General features: G+C 37.5%; 1 long non-coding RNA gene across 3 annotated transcripts in view; it reads right to left on the bottom strand.

Moving 5' to 3' along the window:
• Nucleotides 1-23,600, bottom strand: part of LOC140520561 (uncharacterized) — a 33,685-nt gene extending 10,085 nt beyond the window's left edge. For all 3 annotated transcript variants that reach the window (XR_011972571.1, XR_011972572.1, XR_011972573.1), the window contains exon 1: nucleotides 10,903-23,600. This is a non-coding gene — a long non-coding RNA (uncharacterized lncRNA). The remainder of the gene's footprint in view (nucleotides 1-10,902) is intronic.
• Between the last annotated feature and the right edge of the window lie 259 nt (nucleotides 23,601-23,859).

Raw genomic sequence — 23,859 nt, 5'->3', positions numbered from 1 at the left:
GGGAACGGAAGCACGAGGAATCTGGAAGATGTGTGTTTCAGGAACCACAACAAATAAGCTAGAATTCAGACTCATAGATTACACAGCTTTTCTTCTTCCTTCAACTTTCATTATTCATGTTTGCTATCTAAACCTCCCAATAGAATGCCAATCTCCCTGTGACCAAGTTTAGCTACTTTTTAAAAAAATGTGCCTCAAATGTTATTTTTTAAATCTCATGTGAAATTTTTATAAAACTCCACGTATTAATAACAACTCACATATACACGTCCCAAAAGACATCAGTTTTAGTGGCTTGAAACTGTGCTAAGGCTTCGGTGACACCCTCTAACAGTGCTTTAAGCTCTGTCCTCAGCACAACTCTCCCTCCCCACCCTTCCAGATCTTCACATTTAACTGTACTTGTCATGGATATAGTTGTATCTTGAAAATAAAGATGAAATAAAACTAAAAACAATAAAAGTTGACTGCATTTCCTGCAGCTGTTTAAGGAGCTTCTCCTCTCCCACCCATTCCCCCCCTCCCCCCCCCCCCCCCCCCCCCCCCCCCCCGCAAAAAAAGAAATGCAATACAAAACCTGAGTAAGGTCTCCATCTAGTGTCAATCTCTTCAAGTAGCAGACACATGATCCCTGGGATCATGGAGCCAACGTTCATGTTTAACTAAACTAACATCTAGAGATGGCAAAGATCTCATAGTTTTCTTTATAATTCTTCACAAACCCTAAGTTATATTATTATCATCTAATTGTTCTTTTTTGCTGATGGGATTTGGACAAGAATGCACTCCTAAATGTTTAGCAACTGGCTTTCTAAAAATGCACAGCACACATTTAAGTTTAATCTGAATTATCAATGTTTTTTCCCCCAACATTCCCTTAAGTCTAGACAATCAACAAAACAAGTCTGATTTGTGATATTACTGATTTATGAACAAATACACTGAAAATCTATCAAATGGCTCCCATGCTAACTACAGCACAGTCCCAGGTGTAGGTAACCTGGGACCAGGCACAATCATGCTATTATTATATTCAGTGTTCTACAAGTATTCCACATGTGGATAAAGTACTGGGTTTGTAGCTGAATAAAATATAAGCTCATCCTCGGTACACTTCTCTGCAAGCATCCTTGGCACACATCTAGAAGCAGACAGGATAATGGAGAGGACAGAGACTTCATCCTGTTCCCATGTGATTTTGACACCCTTGGCCAGGTCTCTAAAAATCGAAACCTTTTTGCTCTGTATTAATGTGGAGATTATAAGTACTGAAGATAGCATTGTTCTCAAGCTTTTATGAATCTATGATATATTCAGGCAATTGTGTGCAACAGTTCAAAAGAATCTGGATGAATATTCTGAGATTTTGTTATTGTTATTATTTTATCATCATCATCATTCAAGTGGCCCTCCTGACATTATCTTGACTTATTTGTGTCTCCCTTTGTATTCAACTTCCTTTCATCTTTTTTACTTTCCTTTTTCAGTGACTTCACCAGAAGACTTCATGTTAGATTTCTTTAGCTATCTCCCCCTTCTCTTTCTCATGAGGTTCCTTTCCAGTTGTATAATTAGAATTTCTCTTTTTAGAATTTCCTAGCACCTGTGAGTGGTATTCTTTCTCCACATTAAAGATGTATTACCATCTGCTGCTACCCTCTATGTATTATGGGCCTTTGCATTTCCAGGGCTCCCCACACTATTTTGTATAGTCTAAGTTCTTAAAAATGCTCATTCACTCATTCAGTCATTCATCTGTAGGCTCACATACTTAGTATTTTTCATGCTTCAAGACGTCAGTGGATCCTTCAGTGTGGATATTCCTTCCACTGGTCACATTACACCACTCCCCCCGTCCCAATCTTATCCTATGCAACTCTTTTTCCTGTCCTTCTATAAATCCTCCAAAGAGGAGCCTCTCAATGTACTAGAGACCTTCCTTCTGGGCTTTTACTATTCTATGGATATCATTACATTTGTGGCTACCCATCTATTATTTTGTACTCTCATTATGGGATCAGCTCCCCTCAGTGAGATACCTAAAAGGTATCATTGTTAATATCTACTTCATACACACCATGCATCTTTCCATTGCCCTTTTAATTCCTTGTAATTTTAATTGTTCTAAGATTGGCATTTATTATACATCAACAGAAGAGTATCAAGTATTTCTCATGTTTTAAAATCTGTTCTATTAAAGAATAATACTCCTGTACCAATATACCAGGGGATTCCACTTTCTCCCAAGTTTCCCATTACTTCCATATCTTTAGTCAGTTCTTTCTAATTAACAGTTCATTTAATAAACTTCTGAAACACACAATCTTTTTAAGGAGGGAGGGGAGGGGTTAGCAGCAGAATAGTAAATAAGGGTTAAAGAGTGTAATCACAGCTTTGATATGACTTTGCTATGTGATATTATATGAGTCAACTACCCTGTGTCTCAGTTTTCTCATCTGGAAAAATGAGACTAAGAGAAAAAAGTTGGTCAAAGTTATGCCAATAAATGGAAGTTATCACAGAATCTTAGACTTGAAAAAGACCTTAGAAAAGACAGTGTGGCATAGTGGGAATGGTACATAGGAGTACATCCATACAAGAGCACATAGATATAAATGGTTAAATGGCTGTAGCTATAAAATATATTGCTATAGCTATAACTACTTTTATAAATAGTTACAAATAAGTAGTTGTAAAGATATTTTAAAATAAGTTCATGGATCCCCGATCAACCACCCATGAATTGGATGATTATAAAACCAAAATCTAGAGTTGGAAGGGACCCCAGAGGTAATACCAGTTAGGTAATGCAATGGACCTAGAGTCAGAAAGACCTGAGCTTAAATCTGGCCTTGGAAACTTACTAACTGTATGACCCTGGGCAAGTCACTTAGCCCTATTGGCCTCAGTCTTCTCATCTACAAGCTGGAGAAGGAAATGGCAAACCATTCCAATATCTTTGCCAAGAAAACTCCAAATAAGGTCATAGAGTCAGACACGACTAATCAACAAAACACTCTTTTCCAAGGCAGCCCATTCCTTACATCATGCCCAAATCTGTCTCCCTACAGCTTTCACCCATTGCTCCTAATTCTGCCCTCTAGCACCAAACAGAACTAGTTCTCGGAGATTTTCCATGTGACGAACTGTCAAATATCAAAAGACCACTACCATACTCTCCCCAAGTTTTCTCTTTTCTAGGCTAAAGACGTCTAGTTCCTTCAGCCACGTGAAATGATCCTAGTCACTCCACTCTGAATCCTTTCTAGATTATTCATGTCTTTTGAAAAATGTGGCATTCAGAAATGGACAAAGTTCTAACAGCAGTCCCTACAGCATTTGTCATCTCCCCTGCTAAAAAAAATTTTGGTGTGAGTCTAAAGTTTCACTTTTGATTGAAAACCCACATTCCCAAAAATCAAGTTTTTCTGCCATGCTAATACCTTTTCTGTCTCAAGACTAAAAAGGGAAAGAAGGAAGGAAAGAAGGAAGGAAGGAAGGAAGGAAGGAAGGAAGGAAGGAAGGAAGGAAGGAAGGAAGGAAGGAAGGAAGGAAGGAAGGAAGAAGGAAGGAAGAAAAGGAAGGAAGGAAGGAAGAAGGAAGGAAAGAAAAGGAAGGAAGGAAGAAGGAAGGAAAGAAAAGGAAGGAAGGAAGAAGGAAGGAAAGAAAAGGAAGGAAGGAAAGAAGGAAGGAAGGAAGGAAGGAAGGAAGGAAGGAAGGAAGGAAGGAAGGAAGGAAGGAAGGAAGGAAAGGAGAAAGAGAAGCTCTTATGATCACAGATTACATTTCAGAGTGATAAGAATTAGTGAGATGCTTATGTATCTTTTTAGAAAATGAAATGCAAATCTCTTATTAGGGAAACATGTCTCCATCCATACTTTATTTAGAGACAAATAGCTACAGGATCCTGAATTATCATAATTATGTTCCACACAAATAAGAAGACTGACTTCACTACACTGCGAAGAAGACAAAGATTGACCATAGTTGGCTCAATAATTCAGGTCAACCCCCCCAACCACAATTTGTGTCCCCTCTTCTCATTTATGGTGATATACTTGTTCTCCACCCACACCTTCTTTATGTGTGTATGTGTGTGTGTACACACATGCATATATACATGTATGTATATACATGTGTATATACACACATATGCATGTGTGTGTGCCCTTTATAAATCTAAGTTGGTCAATGAATTCTTATATATTCAGAGCATGCTAAATACAACCCTCCCTCATATACTTAATCAAAATAATTTCTCTTTGTCTTCAGAATTTCATCCTTGAAAGCTCTCATTGTTCCTAGAATGATTTCACTTAACCCACCATATCTATTGACTGGCCCTGGAAACCAGACAATGCTTAATCTTCACATTGCATCCAGCCATCAAACTGTCCATCCAAGTCATCTGCCTGATCCACGTGCATATTCTCTTCCTCCCTGCCATTTTTCACATCTTGCTCTGGGAACCTTAATGAAATGCATAGTGCCATTATTTCAGGAAAGGGTGTGCCAGATAGTCAGGGTTAGGATTAGGATTAGGGTTGCTGCCTCCTTTCTTGGATTTTGTGTCCTATGAACTACTGGGCATCTCTATTGTAATTCTGGCATCTAATTGCTACAGTGGATATAGGTCTGGAATTAGGAAGACTTATTTCCCTGAGTTCAAATCAGGCCTCAGACACTTATTAGCTATGTGATTATGGGAGGCAGCTAGGTGGTGCAGTGGATAGAGCACCAGTGCAGGAGTCAGGAGGACCTGAGTTCAAACCTCACCTCAGACACTTGACACTCACTAGCTATGTGACCTTGGGCAAGTCACTTAACCCCAAATGCCTCATCCTGGGTCATCTCCAGTCATCCTGATGAATATCTGTCACTGGATTCAGATGGCTCTGGAGGAGAAGTGAGGCTGGTGACCTGCACAGCCCTCCCTTACTCAAAACAAAGTCAAGTGCAAGTCATGTCATCATTTCTCTGATGGCATAGTCTTCTTCAGCAGTGAAGGGCGAACACACACATGTGACTCTGGGCAAGTCACTTAACCCTGTCCACCTCAGTGTCCTCATCTATAAAATGAGCTGGAGAAGGAAATGGCAAACCATTCCAGTATCACTGCCAAAAAAGTGCCAAAAGAAGTCACAAAGAATTTGCCACAACTGAAAACAACTCAACAACTACAAAAATTGTAATTCTTCCAGCATTAAAGCTACTTTTCATGGTATCTAGTTATTGGATAATTTTCTATTTCCTCCTTCCTTTTCAGTTTAAAGTCTTTTGATTAGATTAGTAAGATTTCAAAAAAATTTTCATCAGAATTTGTTTGGACACACTCCATCCCAGCCAAGGGTCCATAAATTATTCCTCAATGTTAATTCATGGTGCAAAAATATAGATTCCAGTCTCAGACACTGCAGAGAATTAAAGATCTTCCTCACCCATTAATGGGCCTGCCCGTTAAGGGAAGCTTGATTAGGGGAGGACCACACCTTTTGTCAATTTTTTGAGGCATTTTTTCTCAAGGATTGTGATGCCCTCTGGCTCTGAAAAGTGTATAAATACTCTGAAGTGAGGTTTTACTTTTGGGCCTACTTATTGGAAGTGTTTGTTTGGCCAGATGAGACTCTGGGCAGTCGCTAAGGAGCTTTGAAAACCCAAATGTTGGTGCTTCCCTCCCTATTAACTATGTATGTATGGTCAGAGAGTTGGATCTGTCTATTGATCTGTGGTGTATGTATTGCTTACAGTCAGACAGTTAGAAGCCCTGTCTGTTGATTATTATTTCTTTATATTTTCTCTGAAATTCAGGGTGCTGGCTTTTTCCCCTGCACTAAGTCGATGACATATGTGCTTGATTAAAGTGATTGTTGACCCTTCTAAAGTTCCTTTCCTTTTAGCAATGCAGATCTAAAAAGCTATATGGCGACCTCCCTGTATATGTCAGGGTCCTCGCTGATACAGACATCATCTCCTAAATCTGTTGTTAACTTCCAAAATCTTCTTATCTTTTTCAAAACCCTTGCCTTTTACTAGCAGCAGTGATGAAAACACCATCTATGTCCGTAAACCCTTCAGTTTCATTTCTCACAGGTTGCTTTCTTAGACTTCATCATGGTATCCAGAAAATTATGATCCTCCAAGATTACATCAGCTCTGAAACTAACACCTCCTCAGTACCACCGCCTGAGTCCCCTCCCTCTCTCTGATTCCTTCCAGATCTTCCATTTAAGGAGAATTCCCAGGGAAGCCATCTCACCAGTTCCCATCTGACTGCAGAACTTGGTCCTGTGTGCTGAGTCTCCTTTTTCTCTCTTCCCTCTTTACAGTTTTTTCTCGTGCTGCCTTCCCCCATTAGACTGAGCTCCCTGAAAACAAGGGCTGTCTTTTGATTTTATCTGAATCCTCAGCACTTAGCACAGTCTCTGGCACATAGCCGCTACTCAGCGTTTACTAACTGCCTGACTAACTGAGAATTTCACAATTCTTGGCAATGCATTCTAGATTCTTTCCAGATGCAGCACTCAATCCCACCTGAATCAAAGAAGTGAATCAATCACTCATTACTTAGGTGATAGGATAAAAATAATAATCTAGGAAGGAAGCCTCAATGAAAAACTAATTCAAGGGTGAAAAGGAGAATCAAAATCAGTGTCATATACATTTAAATATATACATACGCATATATGCACAAACAACACATGTACATGTACACATAGACATATGTAGCAAAAATAAAAAACTTATCTGTGTATATGCACAATTCTAGATAAACTGCATAGCTGACTTCCCCACTCATATCTTACATCCACACACCAGGGCATACCCTACATGCTATGTCTCCATGCTATAGGTCATATTGTTCCCTATGCACTGAATCTCCTTGTTCCTCTCTTTCCCTATTAAAACTCCTTAAGGCCCACTCAAATAGGACTTCCTCTGGGAAACTTTTCCTCTTTCCTTTCAGTCCTTCTGTATATTGTTTTGAAACTCTCCAATACATTTTGGTGGTATCTAATTCATAGGTTGTTGTAAAGACTAAGTGATATTAATAGGCATAAAGTGTATTTGTATGTCTTAAAACTCTACATAAATGCTAACTACTATTGTCATGGAATATTTTGCATTAGTTATATAATTATTTTACCCTTCATTGAGCTATAAGCTCATCAAGGTAGCAAATAGTGTCTTTCCTAGACTTTATTGTCTTTACAGAGCATAACACATTGTTGAAGTCATCAGATTATTTTTAAAATTATGTATGTTTTTTCAATCAGCAAAAATCTACCTTCTCTCTCCCTCCTATTCCAACCACCTCTCTTCACCACTGAAAATGAAAGACCCCTCAGTTACAAACATGTATAGTCAGACAAATGTCTGCATCGGTCATCTCCAAAAAAAAGACCCATATGTCTGATTTTGCATTCTGAGTACTTCATCTATCTATCAAGATGTAGGGAGCGTGATTCATCATTAGTCCTCAGGAGTCATAGTTCATCATTGCATTCATAAGACACTTCCTAGTTCTTTTGAAGTTGTTTGTCTTTACTATATTATTGTCATTTTATAAATTGTTCTTATTCTGTTCACTTCACTCTGCATCAGTTCATGTAAGTCTTTCCAGGTCTCTCTGAAACCATCCCACTTATCATTTCTTACAGCACAGTAGTATTGCATTAGATTTATATGCTATAACTCATTCAATCATTCCCTAATTGATGAGTACCTGCTCAAATTTCCCTTGTCACTCAAAAAGAGCTATGAATATTTTTACATAATTTTACTCATTTGTTTTACTTAGAACTAATCCCTCTCTTAATCTGTCCTCCAGTTTCCCTTTATCCCCTTTCTCTCCTATTTCTCTGTTGAGCGAAATATATTTCTGTACCTGGGACAGCTAGGTGGTGCAGTGGATAGAGTAGGAGTCAGGAGGACCTGAGTTCAAATCTCACCTCAGACACTTGACACTCACTAGACCTTGGGCAAGTCACTTAACCCCAATTGCCTATATCTGGTCACTGGATTCAGATGGCTCTGGAGGAGAAGTGAGGCTGGTGACCTGCACAGCCCTCCCTCACTCAAAAAAACAAGGTCAAGAGCAAGTCATGTCATTATTTCTCTGATGGCATGGTCTTCTTCGGCAACGAAGGACAAACACACATACCCATTTCTGGACCTATTCTGTACCTTCTGTGTTTATTTTTCCCTCCTTTGAACAGTTCAGCTAAGAGGTTTGTCAACTGCTCCCCACTTTCTCATTTATATAGATGTCTATTTGCTCATCCTGATTATGAGGTAATTTTCCCTAAACTTCCTTTCCATTCTCTACACTACCAGCATATACCTCTTCATCTGACTGTGACACCACAGCACTTGAATTCCCTCTCTCTTACTACTTGGAGTATTTTTTCTTTAAACTAGAAGTTCTAGATTTTGGCTATAATGTTTCTGGGTATATTATTTTGGGGTTTCTTTCAGGAAGTGACTAATGGGTTCTGGTTTCACTTTCTATTTCCTCTAGTTCTAAGATATCTAGGCAGTTTTTAAGAGTTTTTGAAATACAAAATATTAAAAAGAGGTAGAAATTTTTGGTCATGATGTTCAAGTATTCCAATGATTGTTAAATTTTTTTCCTTTTCCATATGTTTTCCAGGCGAGTTGTTTTTACTGTGAGGTATTTTTACATTTTCTTCTACTTTATCAGTCTTTTGACTTTGTTTTAATGTTTTCTATTGTCTCATGGAATCATTGGCTTTTATTCAGACCATTCTAATTTTCAGAGAATCTGTTGCTTGGGCAAGATTTTGTATCTGTTCTGACAAGCTGTTAATTCCTTTTCCAGTTCTTTCTTCCAAAGCTCTCATTTCTATTCCAATTTTTTCCTTAAGCAATTTGCCTCATTATAAAATCATTTTTAACCTTTTGTTTAACTCTTGATTCATCTCTTCCAGGAATTCTGTTTGACCTTGTGCCCAAGCTGCGTTTTTCTCTGAGGCTTTGCATGTAGATATTTTGGAGTCATTATCATCTTCCAAGTTTGTGTCTTGAGCTTCCCTGTCACCACAATAGCTTTTTATAGTAGAATTCTCTTTTTTGTTCATTATTCCAGCCTACTTCCTGACTTTGGACTTGGTGTTAGGGCCAGAAAAAATGGTTCATTGTGACATTTTTCTGGATTTCCCCATCAGGATTCAGCATGTTAGATTTTCTAGATCAATTTGGAAAAGTTTTAATGGGGGAGTTCACTTCACATCTGGCTGCTTCTCTGCTATCTTGGCTCTGTCTCCCTATCAGGTTCTTCATGAGTGTTTCTTGTATTGTAAGTACTAATTATATTGTCACCTCAAAATAACAAAATTTATTTTAAAAACTTGATTGTCAGTTGATAGGGAAAAACAAATAAATAAATGCTACTTAAGTCAACTCTTGAAGAGGTGTTTCCTAAGAATACTGAAGTTGTTCTCAGTATGACTCCTTAAAGAAATGCAAAGTCAAACACAAACCTAGAAATGAATATATTGGATTTAGACTTTCTAGTTTGACTTGTTTGAGCAAAAGAAAACCTTGTAATTCCTGGGTGAAACTGCATATGTGAAAGAGGTAATATATTTTAAAAAAGCACTATATGCAGAAGAGTCAGATGATCTGGTTTTGAACTCTGACACTGTCATTGAGCTGTGGGGATTTGAATGAGACATTTAAACTCTCTGAAGTGTCACTTACCTCATCAACAAAAGGAGGATAATTTAAAAGATTAAGTTGAAAATCAAATGAGATAATCCTCATAAAGGACTTTATAAAGGGTAAATGGAAGTTGCTATCACTATTATTTAGCTTATTTTTCTAAAGGACAAAGACATTATTTGCAAATACTAAAATCTATGAATCAGTCAATAAAAATGTATTAAGCATCTATTTTATGGCAGGCATTGGGCTAAGTGCAGAATGTCAATTATCCCCATGAAAGACTGACTGAGTCTTAGAAATTTTAGAAATTCTATGGGTTCGAATAGTCTCTGAAGTTCCTTCTGTTTCTGAGATTCTGTGCATACATGACATTTACCTATAGTACTACTGATCTATATTGCTATTGCTATTTTAAAGCAGACCAAAGCCACATCATCTCAGGAGACAGAGAACACCTCCAGAAGTAGATATCCTCATAGTACAAAGGATTTTTTTTAACCACACAGAGATGCTGGTGTACTGGCAGCCATAGAAGGAAATTAAAATTTATAATTCCTTTTTAAAATCTGAACGTAACCAATAAATTATTCGAGTATTTCCATTTATAAGACAGAACTGAAAAAGAGGTCAGTACTGAAGTCACAAATCCACGTAATGATGATATCTTGCTTTCCCTGAAGTACAAGATAAATTTAACATGCTGTCTCCAAAGCGTCCTAGTTGTATTTCTAACAATTCTTCATCCAGTTCTCTTCTGTGCATTTAAAAATGCTTAATAACTCTTTTTTTTTTTTCACTTTGGCAATCCTATCACTACTCCCTCTTCCCTCCTAAAAATACTGAGAGGAAAAAAATAAAGCCCTCATATCAGACACGTATAGTCAAACAAAACAAATCACACTGGTCATGTCTGGAAATGTATCTCACTAAAAATCTGAGAAGTCTGAAAATCTCGCTTTGACTTGGGTCATCATCCATCAAAAGAGTACCATTTCTTGACACTGGTCCATTGGAATTATGGTTGGCCATGTTGATCGGAGCTCTTATGTCTTTGGAAATGGTTTTGCTTTAAGTATTGCTATTGTGTAAATTGTTCTCCAGATTCTGTGCACGTCTTTCTGAGTTGGTTCATACGGACCCCCCAGGTTTCTCTGAAACCATCACTTTCATAATTTCTTATGGCATGGTAATATGTCAATATACATTTATAGACCATACCTTCTTCCAGTATTCCTCAGTTGATACTGCCTTAGTTTCCAGCTGTTTGTTACTGTCAAAAAAAAAAAAAAAGATGCTATAAATATTTATTCAATTAGGGGTTCTTTTCTTGTCTGTTCCTCTTGGGGGTATTTGCTTAGTAGTGATTTATTGGTAGACTCATTTTGGTGACTTTTCAGATACAATTTCTAAATTGCTTTAGAGAATGTCTGGACCAAATCACAGCTGCACCAAGTATGCTTGTTTTCCCACAGCTCCTCCAAAACATGATTCCCTATTTATTAAAACTTTTATCTATTTTGATTTTTAGATTTCTGAGTACAGTATTTCATAACTGTTGATTCCCTTATAGTAAATCAGCATGATAGGTTGGAAAAAGAACTATATTTTGGAGTCAGCTGGGTCAGAGTCCCAGCTATGCTACTTAATATTTTGGGTGTGACTTGGGGCGTGACTTTGGGCAAAGTACTTTCCTGTTTTGGAGCCCTGTTCCTTCATCTGCAAAATAAAGGGATTGTAGTACAGTATCTGTAAAGCCATTTCCCACTCTAAAATCCTTAAATGTTATGTTCTCCATGGGTATGAGTATTTTCAGAGGACCATTCATCAGTAGGTTGAAGTGTTTGGTGTGGGTGGGTTTGTGTTCATGCATCAGGGAATTCAGCTTAGCAACTTCATTCAGGATATGTTTCAGATAAACTTATTCAAATGGGAGTTTTGTCATCATTTTCTGAGCCTTTCTTCAAATTTCTAATATTTCTAAGTTTTCTTTATTTATTGGTTACGTTCAGATTTTAAAAAGGAATTATAAATTTTAATTTCCTTCTATGGCTGTCAGTATACCAGCATCTCTACGTGGTTAAAAAAAATCCTTTGTACTATGAGGATATCTACTTCTGGAGGTGTTCTCTGTCTCCTGAGATGATGTGGCTTTGGTCTGCTTTAAAATAGCAATAGCAATATAGATCAGTAGTACTATAGGTAAATGTCATGTATGCACAGAATCTCAGAAACAAGGAACTTCAGAGACTATTCGAACCCATAGCTGAACAAGAATCGTGTATATCAGTACATAGGGTGACTACATAGCATAGTGGATAGACTATGGACTTGGAATCAGGAAAACTCATCTGGATAAATTTAAATCCCTCCTTAGACACTTACTTAGACACAGCCTACTAGCTGTGTGACCCTGGGCACGTCAACTTTACTCTTTTTAACCTTAGTTCCTCATTTGTAAAATGAGTTGAAGGAAATAGCAAACCTTCTTTACCAAGAAAACCCCCAAATGGGGTCAAGAACAATTGGAAATGATTTGAAAAGAAATGAATAACAAACATACAGCCAACCAGCTTTGCCCTTTGACCTCTGAGGCCAAGCAGAACAAGTCAGCTCTCCCTTCCAGATGACAGTACTTCAAATAACTGAGGACAGCTACCACATTCTCCTCTTTCGTTCTCATCTTCAGACTTAACATTCCATTATTTCAACCAATCCTCGAATAGCATGATCTTATATGCCTTTACAATCCTGGTTACCTTTCCTTAGAAACTCTCCATTTCATTCCTGAAATGTGATATCCAGAACTGAACACGGTAATCCTGATGAGGTTTGAACAGGGCAGAAATAGAGTGAATTTAGTAGTTTAACAAAAGGTTATCTGGCTTTGCATGCTACCTAACTGCATTGTTTCAAAGGTACATTATTACTTAAAAACTAAAGACTTGAAACATTTATTCTGAACCAATTAATTTTCTATGACACACAAGGTACTTTCCTGGACTAAGATATAAAGACAGAAAATGAAAAATTACCCTAATTTACAATCTAGTAGGAGAGGGATAAGAAAAGTATACAAAACTAAAATACAATTTTCAAATATAAGTGCAGAGGTCAAAAAGAGTACTATGAGAGATTCCAAGAAGGAAGAAAAACATTTAGGTGTGGAGTTTAGGAAAGAAAGGTACCTGACATCTGAACTAAGCTTTGAAATAAGCATATAAGAAACATAGGGGAAGGGCATATGTATATACACAGGGAAGGAGAAAGGGGAATTTTTTTTTTTAAAGGAAGGGGGATTGTACAGCTTGGGGGGGGTGGTACCCGATTATGGGGATCTATGAAAACTAAGGAGTTTACATTTTATTCAGCCAACATTAGGGAGGCTCTGAAGGATTTTGACAGAGAAGTGATGTAATAACACCTGTGCATTAAGAAAATTATTGTGATAGTACAATGAAAAGTGGATTAAAGAGGAGCCGAGACTGAGGGTGATAAGACCAACTAAGAGGATATTAGAATAATTCAAGGGAGAAGGGAATTTGGGCCTGAATCAGGGAAATAAGAAAGGAAGGGAATAGGGGTAAGAAATGTTGAAGAGGTAAAAACAGGATTCAGCAATTGTATGTGCTGGATGAAGAAGGAAATGTCAAAGATCTCTCTGAGATTTTAAAACCTGGATGGCTGGGAAAATGTGATACTATCAACAACAACAACAAAAAAAATGGAAAATAGGAAAATGGATAGGCCTTGGAAAAAAAGCTACGAGTTCTGCCTTAAACATATAAAATTTTAGTCTAATGATATCCAGCTGGAGATATCTCTGAGGGGAAGGTAAAAACTGGTGGTTCACATTTTGGAGTCCTCCATATAGAAGGGATAACCTGAAGTCTATACAAGTGAACTAAATTGCCAATATAACATAAAAAAATGAAGAGAAAAGGGCTGAGGGCAGTCTTGGGGGTACCCACACTTACAGGACAAAAGAAAGATGAAATAACAAACTAGATTCAGAAGAATGCCTTAAACAGGAAGGAGAACCAGGACAAAGCAGTGTTAGAGAAGGCATGGAAGTAGACTTTCAAAAAGATGTGATCTACAGTGGTAAAGGCTTCATAAAAGTCAAGGATAAAGACTAAATAGAGTCCATTATTAGTCAGTCAATAAGCATTAATTGACTGTGCTAAGCACTGGGTAGACAAAGATTTTTTTAAAAGTCCCTACCCTCAAGGAATTCATGGCAGGGAGGGGGGACAACATGTAAACATTATGTACAATCAAGCTATACACAAGATAAAATGGGGGTGGGGAGAATCAACAGGAGGGCATTAGAATTAAAGGAATAAGACTTCCTGCAGAAGGTTGGATTTTAGATGAGACTTAAAAGGATGCCAAGAAGCAGAGATGAGAAAGGAGAACATTCCGGGGATAGGGGACAGCCAAAATTCCTAGAGTTGGAAGATGGAGTATTTTAGTAGAGGAACAGAACTGGAGACCAGTGTCACGGGATCTCAGTAATAGCATTAGCAGTCAGGTTGTTGGTAATCTTTGAAGGAGTAGTTTCATTGGCCTAGTGGCAATAAGAAGCCTGATTGCCAGAGGTGGAGGACTATGTGAGTATCAAGAAGATGGAGTTAGTAAAATTCTTACTAGAATTTTGACAAGGAAGAAGTAAAAGAAGACAATAACTTGAGGTATTATCTGGATAGAGGGAAATTTGGGTTTTATTTTTAGATAATGGAGGTTTGAAGATGTCTACAGACATTGGAGAAGTTGCCAAAAAAGAGGAAGATGTTGAAGACGAGAGGGAGAGAATACCAATTGAGAAAGGTCATAGAAGAGATTGAAAGACAGGGAGAGGAATAAGACAAAGGACACAGGTAAAGAGAATAATTGTGTTAAGGAAAAGGGTAGCATCATCCTCCGAAGGCAGGAATAGAGGAATATCTTAGCTTTACTTCTCTCTAAAAGAAAAGAAAGTATAATTGCTTACTCTCTCTGGGAGAGGAGAGGGACAGAATTTGTAAACTCAAAAACTTTTAAAAAAATGTTTAAAAATTGTTTTAACATGTAACTGGGGAAATGAATGAATTACTATTACAATACTGAAATCTATCCTGGCAGGAAAACCTCTGTAGTAATTGCTAGAGCTTACAATCTAGTAAGCTTCAGGTGAGATGAGAAACTTTAAGGCTCCTTTTTCTCCGTAAATGAAGGTTACCCACTGAGAGAAGGGGGAAGTATAATTAGGGACTTGAGGAAAATCAAGGAGATTTGGCACAGTTGATATAGGTTTTATGATAGGGAGTCAATAAGAGAATAAGAGGAATGTTGTGCAGCAATGAAGGCTCTGTTGGGGCTTTAGCATAAGTTTGTAGTAGATCCACTAGATGATGAGCTTCTTAAAAGCAGAGACTGTCTTTTATCTTTCTTTGTATCCCAATGATTAGCATAGGGCCTGGGACATAGTAGTCACTTAATAAATGCTAGCTGACTGACCCCTTTAATAAAGTTTTATGACTTCCCTTAAGTAGCACTTTACTGTGTAGAAAAAGGAGCAGAGATAATAGATAGTGGAGCGAAACCTATTCAGCTTATTAATTCTTTACATTTAAATATTTCAAGTTTTTCAACATTTTAATTTTTCAAATATTAAATATTTCAACTCAAGAATTAGCTTTCCTCCAATAACGTAGATCTCAACCCTGTGGTGCTTTAGTATATGGTCTTCATGAGTTGCTGTGACTCAAGCATTCATGACGTGGTGGCTATATCAACAGAGAGTGATGGGCATTTCTGCATTTAATCCTAAATCCTTAAACAAAAAATACAAAGTCCATCACCTTGGCCATATCTGAAGCCTTTCTGACTTGTAAGGGCCTACTAGAGTTTCTGCTCCGCTGGGATAAACTTTGAGAACCTAAGGTCATCTCCATTCTGTGATTAAGCCTCAGAGTAGGACTTTTTTGTAAAAAAAAATTCTTTCACAACCATCAAAAACAGATGCGAATGTCAAGATCGTTGTTGTTTATCTGTTTTTCACAGAAGACCAAAGACATCATGGGTGATATCTTGACCTGAACTTGAATTTGATTTAAGTGGGACAGAGCTGTGCAAAGTGGTCAGCCTTGTAACTATAACTTTGTAGAAAGAATTAACTTTTTCTCTAGGCTTTACCAATCAGATGAGTATGAGGTGGAGTTTCTAGTCCCAAGAGATGACTTTCTATGGTTTATATTTTAAACGGTGGCAAGGACTTTAACTACTAGAAAGTAATCCAGAAGTAAAATTTACTAAAAAGTAAACCAGCAGAGGGAAGATTAAATGAATCCTTTCAACTACTGTTATCTGTATTATTGCTCTGTTTAAAGTAGTAGGTTTCAGGTCTGCAAAGGCCTCCACAGAGTCATATATGGTATGCATCAAAACTCCCATCTTCATTCAAATGATTTTAATAAGACAATGAACAATGAGTTTTAGAAATAAGCAGAAAACACTCGGATATGTTGGATGAGACTGGGAAAAAAAAAAGGCTGATGCTTTATATTTTACAAAGTAGAGTTGTATACAATATCTAATTTTAGTCCTTGCTCCTACACTGACTAGTTGGAAACAACCTATAGCTAGAGTGGAGGAAACTAAATTAGCAACTTTATCAAGACCATATATTCCAGGGAGAACTTCTGGTTTTTCTTTCACCTTTTTCTAGTTTTAGCTTGTCTTTAAGTTCTATTGACCATCCTCTATTTGTCAGAATGCTACTCTCTTTCTTAGCTGTTGTTATATTGAAAGATATACATCACAGAGATATTTTATCTTCACAAGACAAAGTAAGATTTGCTCTGTTTCATGGTCGTTCTGTAATTCATTTGTTTATCTCTGCCAATTATCTTGAAAACATATGTTACGAGGGAAGGCAGGCAAGACATTGTGTATAGGTTAATAAAAATGTGTTATTATTCCAGGTAAAACTCAAAATACAAGGGAAGACAATAGCATCAAAGAAAGAAGAAGTCAGAAAGTATTGCCTTCCTATTAGTCTCTTTCCATTGTCCTGATATTTCCTAAACTTGGTAATTTTCCTAACTGTGCTATCTGTGTTTCTCATTAGAACAGACTAATGAAGACCATCCTGTATCTGACTACCGAATCTTAACTGATGATGGTATCTCTGAAAATGTCCTACCCTGGAAAGGACATTAAAAAACTGAAGCTTAGAAAGGAAAGTGCACCCACACTGGGGGATTCCTACAGCATTCAAATCACTTTAAAGTGAATTTGAACTTAACTGATAAAACACTGTCTAAACAAATGGTGTCAAATTCAAATGGAAATGGGTTTAGGGGTCATTAATTTGTACATAAGGATTTCTATGGACCACATAATGACTCAGTTTTAAAATGCAATATTATCTATGCTTTATTGTACTTTATTTTGTTAAATATTTCCCAACTACATTTTAATCTAGGGCTGCACTTGGGCACATTGTACACCTCATAAGGCCCACAGACCACATGTTTAACACCTCTGGTTTAACTTGCCTCTTCAAAAAGTGCTCCTCTGATGAACTACAATAATGGAACTAATGGCATAAAAGGAAATTGTACAAGACATAAACAAAGTTTTACATTTTGATTAAAAAAAAATGGACTTCACAAGTACAACATGAGAGGGGCATGGTCAAATACTAGCTTGCCTGAAAAAGATCTAGAGGTTCTCAAGGAATGGAAGATCAGTATGAGTCAACACTGATGTGGCAGCCAGAAAAGCTAACGTTAACTTCAGCTTCCACTGAGAGGCAGACAGTCCAGAAATAAGAAGGTGATGATACAGGCTGCACTCAGTCCTGGTCAGACCACAACTGAAAGACAGTTCAATTCTAGGTACCACATTTAAGAAAGGATACTGATAAGGTAGAGTGTCCACAGAAGGTAAACTAAAATGGCAAAAGGCTTTAAGGTTACATCAAATGAGAATGAGCTAAAAGAGATGAGTGTGACTGTTTAGACTGGCGAAGATGATTTTTTTTTTTGGTTTAGTTTTATTGGAGCTATGACTTCATCAGGCAGAGAGCAGATCTGTACCTGCTTTGAAACTTATAGTTTTAGAGAATTGGGGGTGAAGTTGTGGGGGAAGGAGTAATGAGTAGCTAACTGACTTGCCCGCAGTCAAGCAGCCAGCATCAGAGACAGGATCTGATCCCAGGTCTTCCTAACTCTGAGGCCAGTTCTCTAACCACTGCAGAATACTGCCTCTCAAAGAAAACTTAAGGAGCCATAATAGATAGCTATGATGAAGTATTTGAAGGCTATCACATTGAAAAAGGATTTATCTTGTTCAGTTTGGCACCAGAAGGCAGAACCAGAAATGAGGCCTTTATCACAGACACTAGCTACAAAAATTCTTTCCCACTTTTCTGCTTCCCTCCTAATCTTAGTTGCACTGGCTTTGTTTATTTTTCTAAAATATATAGAGAACTCAGTCAAATATACAAGAATACAAGTCAATCCCCAATTGATAAATCTTCAAAGGATATGAACAGGGAATTTTCAGAGGAAGAAATTAAAGCTATCTATAATCATATGAAAAAATGCTCTAAATCACTATTGATCAGAGAGATGCAAATCAAAACAACTCTGAGGTAACACATCACACCTATCAGACTGGCTAACGTGACAAAACAGGAAGATGATAAATGTTGGAGAAGATGTGGGAGAGTTGGTACACTAATCCATTGTTGGTGGAGCTGTGAGTTGATCTAACCATTCTGGAGAGCAATTTGGAACTATGGCCAAAGGGCTACAAAATGTGCATACCCTTTGACCCAACAATATCACTTCTGGGACTCTATCCCAAAGAGATCATAGAAATGGAAAAGGGTCCCACATGTACAAAAATATTTATAGCAGTACTCTTTGTGGTGGCCAAAAACTGGAAATCAAGAGGATGCCCATCAATTGGGGAATGGCTGAACAAGTTGTGATATATGAACGTAATGGAATACTATTGTGCTATGAGAAATGATGAACAGGAAGACTTAAGAGAAGCCTGGAAAGACTTATATGAACTGATGCTGAGTGAAAGGAGCAGAACCAGAACTTTGTACACAGCAACAACCACAGCGTGTGAGGAATTTTTCTGGTAGACTTAGTACTTCATTGAAATGCATGGACTTAAAAAATTTCCAATGGACTCTTGAGGCAAAATGCCTTCCACATCCAGAGAAAGAACTATGGAATTGGATCACAGATAGAAACATCATTTTTTTTGTATTATGTTTTGTTTTATGGTTTCTTCCATTCATTTTAATTCTTCTATGCAACATGCATTTAATAGGAACATACGCATAGAACCTACATAAGATTGTAGGCCATCTAAGGGAGGGGGTAGGGAAGGAGGGGGGAAGGAGGGGGAGAGAGTGGAAAAAAATCTAAGATATGTGGAAGTGATTGTGGAACACTGAAAACAAATAAAATAATTCAATTTTAAAAATAAATAAATAAAAAAGAAGGCAGAGCTAGGAGCAAAAGGTTTGATTTAAAGAAAAATAAGATAAGTAGAATGAGAGAAAAGCAGAATATGATTTTGTAGGAGGCAGAGGGTCCCCCTTACTGGAGGTCTTCAAGCCAAGGGTGGATGGCTATTATTGGATATATTAAAAACAAGTACAACTCAGGTAACAGTTGAACTAGATGGCCACGGAAGGCTTCTCGGGTACTGAAATTCTATGACCGTGATTCTGGTCAGAGTATTTGATCACATCTCAAGAGTTACCAAAACTGATTAGTGTTCTTCCCTTACAAAGTGGTGATCTCCAATGGATTTTTACTGAGCTACTTCAGAAAAACGCAAATTAGAAAAACTTTCTCAGTCACCCTATTTTTAGAAAATAAATACATTTTTGTGAATTTTGGCATTTTTTCACACTTAATTTAAAAGAAACACTTTGATTCCACAGATAATTAGACAGTAATAATAGCTAAACTTCATAAAGTGCTTAAAGGTTTGCAAAGCACTTTACATATAACGTTTGATCTCAGAACAAACTTTGGAGGCAGGTACTATTATGCCTGTTTTACAGATAAGGAAACAAGCTAAGAGAGCTTGCCCAGAGTCATATTGATAACAAATATCTGCAGAAGAATTTGAATTTGTCTTCTTGACTCCAACTCTAACACATTATCTGCTGCACTATCTGCCTCACTGAGTAAAAGGTAACCAGAATTGAGTTAATGGTCTTGTATAGACCCAGTTCAGGCATTATACAAATACCAACTAAGATTTGGATCTTCTCTAGGCACAAAGTAAATATTTAAAGACGATACAAAGTATAAGAGCCTTTGACTGAGAAGCAACTTTTTAAGGATTTAGTTTTTCCTTAAAATTATTATAGGAATTATGACTAACTTAGATAAATGGTAAACTACAAACCTCCTGGAAAAATGAGAATCTGTGAAGCATAACCTGGTGTAACCTTCCTGACACTTCCTAGTAACTAGCTTCAGAGAGATGCCTGAGCACTTCTAAGTTTTGGCCTTCGGCTCTCTTTGTCATCTGCTAATATTGAAACAAAGTCTGTCTGTCTATCTCCCAGGACCTTCTGACCTACTCCACTTCCAACTTCATCTGGTTCCCCCCTCTTTAGGAAAACCAAGGTGGCCCTCTCCTGAGGGCTCGCCATATTGATGACCAACTTAGTGCAGACACCTGATTGTAACAGTCCATTCATTGCAAATCAGAACACCCAAACTCAAGAGATCCATCAGCTTAAGCCTCCCTGGTAGCTTGAAACCTTAGGTGTGCAACATCACATCCAGCAAAATTTCTTCCCAATTTATCCATGTTTTCTCTTCCCCCAAATACTTCTGTCTCACTTCTAACTAAAATATTATCAAATGCAAATTATGGCAGATGAGATAACATCACTTTAGGTGCCATCCCACCAGAGACAGGGAAGGAAGAAGTACAGAAGAGGGATAGTAGGAGAGGATTCTGGGAAGATGACAGCATAGGTCAGAAAAGTCTAAGTTCTCAGCACAGGCTGAGTGAAAACAGAAGCACTGGAGTGGGGATGACACTGACTGTGGACACAGGAGGGTGGAGTTCTTGGTTTTGGTTAGGCCCCAGGGGAGAAGTGAAGGAGAACCTGAGGCCAGAGGCACCATCTCCCACATCCTAGCACTAGAGGTGATTACAAGTTGCTATGAAAAAAAAACGAGCAGGCAAATTAGAAAGAACCCAACTATAGAAAATTACTATGAGAACAGAGAAGACTGGGGTTCATCTTTAAAAGAGGATACTTAAACAAAAAAAAGACTCTTCTACCCCAAAGAGTAAGGTCAAATGCTCACCTGCCCAAAAAGAATTCATAGAAGACCTTAAAAAAAAAAAATGCAAAGGGAGGTGGAGCCAAGATGGTGGAATAAAAGCAGGGACTCCTAGAGGTCTCCCCCCAAACCCAGCCAAATATCTGTAAAAAAATGACTCTAAAAAATTCTGGAGCCGCAGAACCCATAATGCTGGAGTGAAGCAAAGCTCCAGCCCAAGAGAGCCTGGACAGTCAACAGGAAGCATCTACTATGCCAGAATGCAGTCCAGTATGGGCCACACCTACACAGAAGGAACCTTAGCAAGCCTTCAGAGGGCTGAATCACTGGCATTTGTGGCAGTTTTCAGACTTCATGATCCCAAAACACCAAAGACAAATTAGGTCAGTGAAAGAAAACTTGTCCCACCTGTGTGAAAGAGTAGAGTGGTCTAGCCCCAGGGCAGTAGAAGGGTTGGAGAAGCCCACAGCTGTACTAGGGGCAGCAGCAGCTGATATTTCTGGAACTCTAGGCCCACAGATTGCGGAGAGATCAACCAGCTAACAGCACACCCCCTCACCCCCACTGGAAGCAAAGAAGTTCCTTGACAAAGAGCTTAAAAGTCAAGTAAATGGCTGGGGAAATGAGCAAAATTTGGAAAAAGAATCAGACTACAGAATCTTACTTTGGTGACAAGAAAGACAAAAATATACAAACAGAAGAAGATTACAAAGTCAAAGCTCCTACATCCAAAGCCTCTAAGAAAAACATGAATTGGCCTCAGGTCATTGAGGAGCTCAAAAAGGATTTTGAAGATCAAGTAAGAGAAGTAGAGGAAAAATTGGGAAGAGAAAGACAGTGATGCAAGAAAATCATGAAAAATGAGTCAAATTCTTGCTAAAGGAGACCCAAAAAATGCTGAAGAAAATAACACCTTAAAAAATAGACTAACTCAAATGGCAAAAGAGAGCCAAAAAGCCAATGAGAAGAATGCCTTAAAAAGCAGAATTGGTCAGGTGAAAAAGGAGGTCCAAAAGCTAGAAGTAGATGGAAGCTAATGACTTTATGAAAAATCAAGAAATTATAAAACAAAGCCAAAGGAATAAAAAAATAGCAATGTGAAATATCTCATTGGAAAAGGGATCCAGGAAAGACAGTTTAAAAATTATTGTACTACCTGAAAGCCATGATAAAAAAAAAAAACCTAATCATAATCTTTAAAGAAATTATCAAGGAAAACTACCCTGATATTCTAGAACCAGAGGGCAAAATAGATATTGAAAGAATCCACTAATCACCTCCTGAAAGAGATCCCAAAAAAAAAAACCTCCTAGGAATATTGTGGCCAAATTCCAGAGTCAAGGAGTCAAGAAGAAAATATTGCAAGCAGCCAGAAAGAAACAACTTGAGTATTGTGGAAATACAATCAGGATAACACAAGATCTAGCAGCTTCTACATTAAAGGATCACAAGGCTTGGAATATGATATTCCAGAGGTCAAAGAACTAGGATTAAAACCATTAAAACCCAGCAAAACTGAGTAAAATACTTCAGGGGAAAAAATGGTCATCCAATGAAATAGAGAACTTTGAAGCATTCTTGATGAAAACACAAGAGCTGAATAGAAAATTTGACTTTAAAAACAAGAATCAAGACAAACATGAAAAGATAAACAGGGAAAGAGAAATCATAAGGGACTTACTAAAGCTGAACTGTTTATATTCCTACATGGAAAGATAATATTCTCAGTATTAGCATAGTTGGAGGGATTATATACATATAGACAGAGGACACAGGGTGAGTTGAATATGAAGGGATATCTAAAAAAATAAAAAAGAGAGAGGAATATATTGGGATAAGACAGGGAGAAATAGAATGAGGTAAATTATTTCTCATATAAAATAAAAGCAGCTTTTTCAATGGAGGAGAAGAAGGGGGAGGTAAGAGGGAAAGAGTGAATCTTACTCTCATTGGATTTGGCTTAAGGAGGGAATAACATGCACACTCAGTTTGGTATGAAAATCTATATTATACTACAGGAAATCAGGCAGGAAGGGAATAAGTGGGGGATGATAAAAGGGAAAGCAAATGGAAGGAGGGGGTAATCAGAAGTAAACACTTTTAAGGAGGAACAGGGTCAAAAGAGAGAATAGAAAAAATGGGCAGGATACGATGGAGGAATATACAGTTAGTCTTTCACAACATGACTGTTATGGAAGTGTTTTGCATGACATGTTTTGTATAACCTATATTGAATTGCTTGCCTTCTCAATGGGATTGGGTAGAGAGAGAGGAAGGGAGAGAAGTTGGAGCTCAAAGTTTTAAAAATGAATGTGAAAAATTGTTTTTACATGCAACTGGGAAATAAGACATACTCAGGCAATGGGGTATAGAAATTTATCTTACCCTACAAGAAAATAGAGGGGAAGAGGATGAGAGACGGGAGAGGTGTGATAAAAGGGAGGATAGACTGGGGGAAGATATAATCAGAATGTATGCTATCTTGGGATTGGTGAAGGGGAGAGATGGGGAGAAAATCTGGAACTCAAAATCTTGTGAAAGTGAATGTTGAAAACCAAAAATAAATTAATCAATAAAAAAGAGAAAAAAATTGTAAAAATCAAATGAGATTGAAGAAAATTTAAAAAAAAAATAAGAATAATCCAAGAAAAATAAGAAGATCATGAAAAGAAAGTTAACCAACTAGAAAAGGAGATTCATAATCTTAAGGAAGAAAATGACTTCATGAAAATTAGAATTGGGCAAGAGGAAGCCCAAAGTTAAAAAGACCAAGAAATAATAAAAGAAAATATAAAGAATGAAAAAACAGAAGAGAATGTGGTATCTCATAAGAAAGACAACTGATGTGGAG

This window comes from Notamacropus eugenii, chromosome 1, assembly GCF_028372415.1.
Source record: "Notamacropus eugenii isolate mMacEug1 chromosome 1, mMacEug1.pri_v2, whole genome shotgun sequence".
In the NCBI taxonomy this organism is placed as follows: Eukaryota; Metazoa; Chordata; class Mammalia; order Diprotodontia; family Macropodidae; genus Notamacropus; species Notamacropus eugenii.
This window is presented reverse-complemented; position numbering and strand designations above follow the sequence as displayed.